The 9,038-nt window shown below is 46.5% G+C and overlaps 2 long non-coding RNA genes across 2 annotated transcripts in view; both read left to right on the top strand.

The window, feature by feature from the left end:
- The window catches only part of LOC131380711 (uncharacterized), a 4,390-nt gene extending 1,078 nt beyond the window's left edge, over window positions 1-3,312 (top strand). Inside the window, exons 2-4 of the long non-coding RNA XR_009208816.1 lie at window positions 1,333-1,444; window positions 2,209-2,275; window positions 3,279-3,312. This is a non-coding gene — a long non-coding RNA (uncharacterized LOC131380711). The remainder of the gene's footprint in view (window positions 1-1,332; window positions 1,445-2,208; window positions 2,276-3,278) is intronic.
- A 357-nt stretch (window positions 3,313-3,669) lies between these two features.
- LOC131380707 (uncharacterized) lies at window positions 3,670-5,908 on the top strand. Its single transcript, XR_009208811.1, has 3 exons — window positions 3,670-3,847; window positions 4,137-4,239; window positions 5,523-5,908. It is a non-coding gene; the product is annotated as an uncharacterized LOC131380707 (long non-coding RNA).
- The last annotated feature ends 3,130 nt before the right edge of the window (window positions 5,909-9,038 follow it).

Genomic DNA, 9,038 nt, shown 5'->3' with positions numbered 1-9,038 from the left:
TTTTTTTTTTCTGAGCCCTACCCACAGAGGGCATTTTTATATATTTTTGAGCCCATCATTTAGGTGATGTGACTCTCTTGCATGGGCCCTCCCCACAAAGGACAGTGTGACATATTGCTGAGCCCAGTACATAGGTGATGTGACTCTCCTCTATGGATTGGGCTTTGCCCAAGCAGGAATTGTGATGTATTGCTGGTGATGTGACTCTCCTCTTCTGCCTAAGCCCTGCATGCATCGTGTATTGTGACATATGCCTGGATTCAACACCAAGGTGATGTGACTTTAAGGCATGGGAACTGCCCACAGAAGTATTATGACATATCTTTTTCATCACCTAGGTGATGTGACCCTTTTATTTTCCCTATTCCTGGCACCTTTTGAGTATAGTGACATTTCAGCGAGTTCAACAGCCATGGGATGGAATGCTCCTGCCTTGGCCCAGCACATAGTGGGCCTTGTGACATATCTCTGCATCCATAATCTAGGAGATTTAACTCCCCTCTTCTGCCTGCACCCTGACCACTGGGAGGGCTGTGACATATCATTGGTCTCAGCAATCAGGTGATGTGTTTTTCCTGCTTGGGCCTTGCCCACAGAGAACATTTTAACATATCACTGGGCTCAGCACCCAGGTGATGTGACACTCCTGCCTGGTCCCTGCCCTCAGAGAAGATTGTGACATATCACTGCCCCCAAACCCAGGTGATGTGACTCTACTGCTCAGCCCCTCTTCACTGGTGGGATTGTGATGCTTATCCTGGCCCAGCTTACACGTGCAATGATGACTCTCATGCCTCAAAGCAACCAATAGCAGACATACTGTCTCTCATAGCCAGGATTAGGAAAATAAGTAATGTCTTGGGTCTCCTGTTTGTATGAAGATCATAAAGAATTAACACTCTCTCACATACTGTGTAAAGTTGTCAAGAGGTACAGAGAATGTCCTAACAGAACTCAGCACACGGGGGAGGTTGTGACATTCATATGCATAGCCTGCCAAGAGTAAAGACTGCCATCCTTCCACATAAACATAGCTCACTGTTGAGGTTCTGAATCTCACCCAGAGGCAGACATACTTGAAAAATCAAATCACATGTGTAACTACCATTCATAAGGGAGGTGTCTCTCAGGCCAAGATCCAGCGCACCTGTGAGTCGGACGCCACTAAGGGGACACAGTCTGCAGGAGGGATTGAGGTTCTCACACAGATCCAGATGATCACTGTGATTGTGACTCATGTTCTTAGACCCAACATCCAGCAGGTGTTGTATGTCATACCTAGATGTAGAGAATGTGTTAAATTGTTAATCTCATACCTTGACCTTCATGCAGATGTGATTGTGACATACACCTCTGCCCAGCACCTGAGTGATTTGACTCTTCTGCCTGGGCCCAGCGTACAGATGGGATTGTGCCGTATTGCTGGACCCAGCATTTACATGATGTGAGTCTTCTCTTGCCTTAGTGCTTTTCACAGAGGGCATTGAGACATATCACTGGGCCTAGTACCCAGGTAACATGACTTTCCTCTACTTCCTGGGCTTTTCCCAAGAAGGGATTGTAATATATTGCTGGTTCCAGCACCTAGGGGATGTGACTCTCCTCTCCTGCCTGGTTCCTCCTGCACATTGCGTATTGTGACATGTGACTGTTTCTAACACCTTGGTGATGTGAATCTCCTGCACGGGCCCTGCTTACAGAGGTGTTATATCGTTTCATTCATCACCCAGGTGATATAATTCTCCTCTTTTGCCTAGGCCCCGCCAAAAGGGGGAATTGTGGCAAATCACTGAACCCAGCACCTAGGTGATATGACTCTCTTGTTTTGCCTGGGCTTCGCATATTTTGGGTATTGTAAAACATTACTAAGTCCAAAACCTATGGGATTGCATGTTCCTGCCTAGGCTCTGCCCACAGGGACCTTGTGACATATATCTGCATCCATGACCTAGAAGATGTGACATTTCATATTTGCCGGTACCCTGGCCTGCACAGGAAAGATTGTGACATATCCCTGGAAGCAGACACCAGGTGATGTGGCTTTTCTGCCTCTGTCTTGCCCCCAGGGAGCACTGTGACATAGTGCTGAGCTCAGCACCCGGGTGACATGAGTCTGTTGCCTGTGCTGTGCTTTCAGGAGAGAATTGTAACATATCCCTGGCGGAGCACCCAGGTGATGTGACACTCCCACTTTGCTCTCTCCCTCAGGGAAGATTGTGAGATATCCTTGGCTGAAATACAGGTGATGTGACTCCTGCTAGCTCCCTACCTACAGGTGAAATTGTGACATATACTGTAGTCAGCTTACAAGTGCAATGATGACTCTCATATGTCAAATCAGCTATTAGAAGAAATACTGTCATAGCTCGACTTAGAAAAATGAACAACATCCTGGGTCTTCTCTTTGTATGAAGGTTATAAAGGATTGCCACCCACCTACCTATCATATAATGCCTTCAGGTGTTACAGAAAGTGTCATCACAGGGCACGGCAAACAGATGAAATTGTGTTTCTCATATGTGCACCTCACCAACCATTAGGATTATCACCATCACACATGGAAAGAGCCCACTGCTGAGGTTTTGAATTTCCCATGCAAACAGTCCACACTTGGAACTGTGGCTGTCATACGTGAGCCTCCAGCTACAGTTGGAATGGTGACACATTTCTAAACCCAGAACATAAGCAGATGAGGACTCTACTGTCTGGACCCAGCCAATAGAGAGATGTTGACCCTCATATCTGGGCTTAGGGCCACAGGTATGGTCATGGGTGCTTTCAAACATGATCTCAGAGTTAATTGTCATTCTCATTCATAGTGTATAAAGCTTTTGGGTAGTATAAAGAGGGTATTAACAAGGCCTAGAACACAGGAGATTGTGATAGTTGTATGCACACCCACCCAACAGTATACATCGTCATTTTCTCACATGAACACAGCTCACTTTTGAGGTTCTCAATCTCACACCCATAGGCAGTCAAAGGTTGGAAACTTGACTCTCAGATGTGGATCCAGTCCACAGGTGAGTTGGTGACACTCAAAGCAAGATTCAGCACACCTATGAGGCTGTGACTTCACTAATTAGACAAAGTCCACAGGAGGAGTTGAGGCTCTCAGGCACAATTTTAGTGCACCGTTGAGATTATAACTCCTGTTCTTAGACACAACATATAGAAGGGGTTAACCTCCTATACCTAAAATCATGACATGTGTGGGATTGTTAGTATCATCCCTGGACCTTCCTGCAGATTTAACTGTGACATTTTCCTCTCCCCAGCACCTGAGTAATCTCTCTTCCCTAGGACCAGCCCACAGATGGGATAGTGAATATTGCTGAACCCAGATCTGAGATATGACTCTATTCTTCTGCATTGGTGCTGCTTGCAGAGGACATTGTGACATATCACTGGGCCCTGCACTTAGGTGATGTGAGTCTCCTCTCCTGCCTTGGCGCTGCCCATAGGGGGCATTGTGACATATCTCTGGGCCTACACCCAGGTTATATGACTGTCATGCCTGTGCCCTGACCACATAAGCAATTGTGACATATTGCTGGGTCCGACACCTGGTGATGTAATTCTACTGCCTAGGTTCTAGAACATCATGACATATCTCTTCACCCATCACCCACATGATGTGACTCTCATTTCCTACCTGGTCCCTGCTCACATGGGGAATTTTGACATCTCACTTGTCCCAGTGCCAAACAAATGTGACTCTTCATAAGTTCTGCTTGCGAGAGATATTAAGACATCTTGTGGAGCTTAACAACAATTTGACATTACTGTTTTGTCTTGGCCTGGACCTCAAAATGCACTGTGATGTATTGCTGGGCCTAGCAACAAGGTGACTTGGGTTGTTTGTATGAACCCTGGTAACAGAGAGCATTGTGGCATATCTTTGGGAGCATCAACTGTTTGATGTGACTCTTTTTTTATACCAAGGCTTTGCTCATAGGAGAGATTGTGACATATCTTTTGGCCCAGAAATCAGGTGATGTGTTTCTCCTGCCTGAGCTTAGCTCACAGGGAGCATTGTGACATATCACTGGGCCTAGAACCCAAATGATGTGACTCTATTGAGTGTGCCCTGCTTTCAGGAGGAAATTGTAACATATCTCTGACCAACCACCCAGGTGATAACTCTTCTGCCTGGTTCCTGTTCTCAGGGAAGATTGTGACATATCCCTGGCCCAGCACCCAGATGATGTAACTCTCCTGTGCATGCCCTATCCACAGGTGAGACTGTGACATATATCTTTGTTTAGATCATAGGTGCCATGTTGACTCTCATGCCTCAAACTAGCCAATAGAAGAGATGCTGTTTCTCATAGCTAGGCTTAGGAAAATGGATAAAATCCTGGCTCTCCTCTTTAGGATGATGGTCAGAGAAAATTACACTCTCTCACATATTGTATAAGCCCTCGGGTAATATAGTGTCATAACAGCGCCCAGCAAACAGGTGCAACTGTGTTTTTTGTACGCACACTTTGCCAATTGTTAAGACTGTCAGCCAGGGTGGTGGCTCATGCCTGTAATCCCATCACTTTGGGAGACCAAGGTGGGCGGATCACTTGAGGTCACGAGTTCAAGACCAGCCTGGCCAACATGGTGAAACTGTGTCTCTACTAAAATACAAAAAATACCTGGGCGTGGTGGTGAGCGCCTGTAGTCCCAGCTACTCAGGAGGCTGAAGCAGGAGAATTGGCTGAACCTGGGAGTCGGAGGTTGTAGTGAGCCAAGGTCTTGCCACTGTACTCCAGCCTGTGTGATGCAGCAAGACTCTGTCTCAAAAATAAAAATAAAAATAAAAAAGATTGTCACCCTTATCCTTGGACAGAGCCCACTGGTGAGGTCTTAAATCTTACAGGTGGATGCAGTGCAGAGTTGAAATTGTGACTGTCGTATGCGAACATCAGGCAACAGCAGAGGTGGTGACTCCTTAGTAAGCCAAGCTTATAGGCAGGGTACAACTCTCATATCTGGACCGAGCCATTGCAGAGATGTTAACTCATAACTGGGCATAGAGCCACAGGCACAATCATGAGTCCAAACTGGCACAAATGTCTCCCAGTCACAAAGGACCGTGACTCTTATGCATACCTTATAAAACCCTTGGCTGGTACAGAGCATATTCTAACTGGGCCCAGAGTACAATTGAGATTTTGACACTCATATGTACACCCAGCTGACAGTAAAGGTTGTCATCTTCCCACATGAACACGGCCTACTGTTGAGGTTCTGAATCTCACACAGACACAGTTGCAAGGTGGAAAATTTACTCTCATATGTGGATCCAGTTCAAAGGTAAGTTGGTGACTTTCAGACTAAAATTTGACCCACCTGTAAGGCTGTGATTCCACTAAGGAGACACAGTGGTAAGAGAGATTGAGTCTCTCATGCGCTGATTCTATTCATTTCAGAGATTGTGACTAGAACCAACATGCAGGAGGTGTTGACTCTCATGCCTAGAATCGGGATATGTACAGTATTGTTAATCTCATCCCCTGTCCTTCCTGCAGGTGTGATTTTGACGTACATCTCTGCCTTGCACCTGAGTAATGTGACTCTTCAGCACCAACCCAGCCTACAGATAGGATTGTGCCATACTGCTGGACCCAGCACTTCGGTGATGTAACTCTATTCTCCTGCTACCCAAAAAGGACATTGTAACATATCTCAGAGTCTTGCACCCAGGTAGTGTGAGTCTCCTCTCCTGCCTTCCTGGTGCCCACAGAAGCGGGATATGTACAGAATTGTTGATCTCATCTGTGGACCTTCCTGCAAATGTGATTGTGCCATATGCCTCTGTATACGCAAGGGTGATCATGCCATATGCCTCTGTATAGTTTACTCTCCCACCTGGATTTGGCCCACAGATGAAATTGTGACATATCGCTGGACCAGAAACTAGGTGATGTGACTCTATTCTCTTGCTTCTGTGTTTTCACATGGGGCATTGTGACATATCACTGGGCCTATCATCCAGATGATGGAAGTTCTGTTTTCTGCCTTGGTACTGCCCACAGTGAGCATTGTGACATATTGCTGCTGTCCCCTACAGGTTATGTGACTCTCTTGCCTGTGCTCTGCCAACATGGGCCATTGTGACATGTTGCTGGGTCCAAAACCCAGGTGATGTAACTATTTTGTTTGGGTTCAGCCTATAGGAGTCATTGTCACATATCTCTTTGCTCATCACCCAGGTGATGTGACTTTCTTCTCCTGCCTAGTTCCTTCTCACACAAACTATTGTGACATATTGCTGGGCCCAGTACCTAGCTCGTGTGACTCAACTCTTCTTTCTAGGTTCTGCCTATAGCAGAGATTGTAACATGTTGCTGGGCACCTTGGGCCTGCCCTCAGAAGGCATTATGACATATTCCTGGGCCCAAAACCAAGGTGATAGGTCTCCTGCCTGGACCCTGCCCACAGTGGGCATTGTGACATATCTCTTGGCCCATCAGATTGTTCATGTTATCTCCTCCCCTTTTTTTCCTGGTGTTTGCCCATAAGAGACATTGTGACACATTTCTGGACCCAGCACCTAGGTGATGTCTTCCTGGGACCTGTCTAAATGGGTATTGTGATACACCACGTGGCCCAGTACTTACTTGATGTGACTCTCCTCTCATGCCTAGATCCTGCCCACAGGTATGATTGTAACACATAGCTTGATCAAGCCCCTAGGTCATGTTACTCTCCTCTTCTTCTTGAGCCTTTCCCACAGGGAACATTGTGACATGTCTCTTCGCCCCTAACCTAAGTGATGTGACTCTCCTGCCTGTGCCCTCCCCTCAAGGGGCATTGTGACATATTGCTGGACTGAGAACCTAGGTGATGTGATTCTCCTCTACTGCTTGGGATATACCCAAGAGGAGATTTTAATATATCATTGGGCCCCACACCTAGGTGATGTGACTCTCTTGCATGGGCTTTGCCCGCAGGGGTATGATGATATATCTTTTATTTCATCACCCAGGTGATGCTACTCTCTTCTTCTGCCTGGGCCTTGACAAAAAGAGGGATTGGGACATATCCCTGGACCCTGAACCTAAGAGGTGGAGGTTGCAGTGAGCCAAGATTACACCACTGCACTCCAGCCGTGGTGACAGAGTGAGACTTCGCCAAAACAAAACAAAACAAAAACAACAAAAAAATAAGGCATCGTGATGTATCCCTGGGACTGACACCTAGGTTATGACACTCTCTTCTGCCTGGGCCCTGCGTAAATTGTATGTTTTGACATATCACTGGGTTCAACATACAGCTGATGCAACTGTCTCACATAGGCCCTGCTCATGGGCATATTAGGACATATATTTTCCTTCCTCACTTAGGCTGTGTGAATCCTTTCTTCACCCTGGACCCTGCCAAAGGGAAAGATTGAGACATATCACTGGAACTAGCACTTAGGAAATGTGACTCTTCTCTTCTGCCTGAGAACCACATTTTTGGGTATTGTGACATTTAACTGGGCCAAACACCTAAAAGATGGGAGGCTCCTGCCTCAGCCCTGTCCACAAGGGTTTTCGTGACATTTATCTGCATCCATTACATAAAAGATGTGACTCCTTTTCTACCTGGCCACAGGAAAGATTGTGACATATTGCAGGGTCCAGCCACCGGGTGATGTGTGTCTCCTCCATGTGCATTACTTTCAGGAAGAAATGGTAACCTATCACTGGTTGAGAACCCAGGTGATGTGACTCTCCTGCCTGGTCACTGTCCTCAGGGAAGAATTTTTTATATCATTGGTCCAGCACCCAGGAGATGTGATTCTCCTGGGTGCTTTCTGCCAACAAGTTGGTTGGTAACATATATCTTGGCCCAGATCACAGGTGTGATGATGACTCCAAGACTTTGTACCAGCCAATTGAAGAGATACTGTCTCTCACAGCTAGGCTTAGAAAAAGGGGTAAAATCCTGGATCTCCTCTCTGTATGAAGGTTATAGATAATTACTACTCTCTCATATATTGTATAAAGCCCTTGGATGGTACAGAGAGTGATGAGGACATAGCAAACAGGTTAGGTTGTGTTTCTTGTAAGCACACTCTGCCAATTTTTAGAATTATCACTCTCACACATGGACAGAACCCACTGATGAGTTCATGATTCTCACGCGCAGATGCGGTCTATAGTTGAAATTGTCACTGTCATATGTGAACATCTGGCCACAGTTGAGATGCTGACTCATTTCTAAACCCAGCTCATAGGCAGGGGAGGACCCTCCTCTCTGGACCCAGCCAATTGACTCTCATACCTAGACTTAGGGCCACATAAGATCACGGGTCCATAGGAGCACAAAAATCTCAGGGCAGATTGCCACTCATGCATACCATACAAAGCCCTCAAGTGGTACAGAGTGTGTCCTGACAGGGCCAAGCACACAGATGAGATTGTGACACTCATTCACACCCAGCCAACAGCAAATCATTCACTTATATGAACGCAACCCACTTCTGAAGTTCTGAATCTCCATTTGGAGGCAATTGAATGTTGGAAAATGGACTCTCACTCATGGATACTGTCCACAGTTGGGTTGGTGACTTTTTTTTTTTTTTTTTTGAGACAGAGTCTTGCTCTGTTGCCCAGGCTGGAGTGCAGTGGCCCAATCTCAGCTCACTGCAAGCTGTGCCTCCTGGGTTCATGCCATTCTCCTGCCTCAGCCTCCCCAGTAGCTGGGACTACAGGCACCTGCCACCATGCCCGGCTAATTTTTTGTATTTTTAGTAGAGGCGGGGTTTCACCGTGTTAGCCAGGATGGTCTCAATCTCCTGACTTCATGATCCACCCACCTCGGCCTCCCAAAGTGCTGGGATTACAGGCATGAGCCACCGCGCCCAGCCAGGTTGGTGACTCTTTAACCAAGATTCAGCACACCTTTGTGGCTGTAACTTCGCTAAGGCACAGAGTTTGCAAGAGAAATTGAGGCTCATTCACAAATCTAGTCCACCATTGAGATTGTGACTTCTTGTACTTGAACCCAACATGTAGGAAGTGTTGACTCTCGTTCCTTGATTCAAGACAATGTCA

Source organism: Hylobates moloch, unplaced genomic scaffold (assembly GCF_009828535.3).
Source record: "Hylobates moloch isolate HMO894 unplaced genomic scaffold, HMol_V3 SCAFFOLD_12, whole genome shotgun sequence".
Lineage (NCBI taxonomy): Eukaryota > Metazoa > Chordata > Mammalia > Primates > Hylobatidae > Hylobates > Hylobates moloch.
This window is presented reverse-complemented; position numbering and strand designations above follow the sequence as displayed.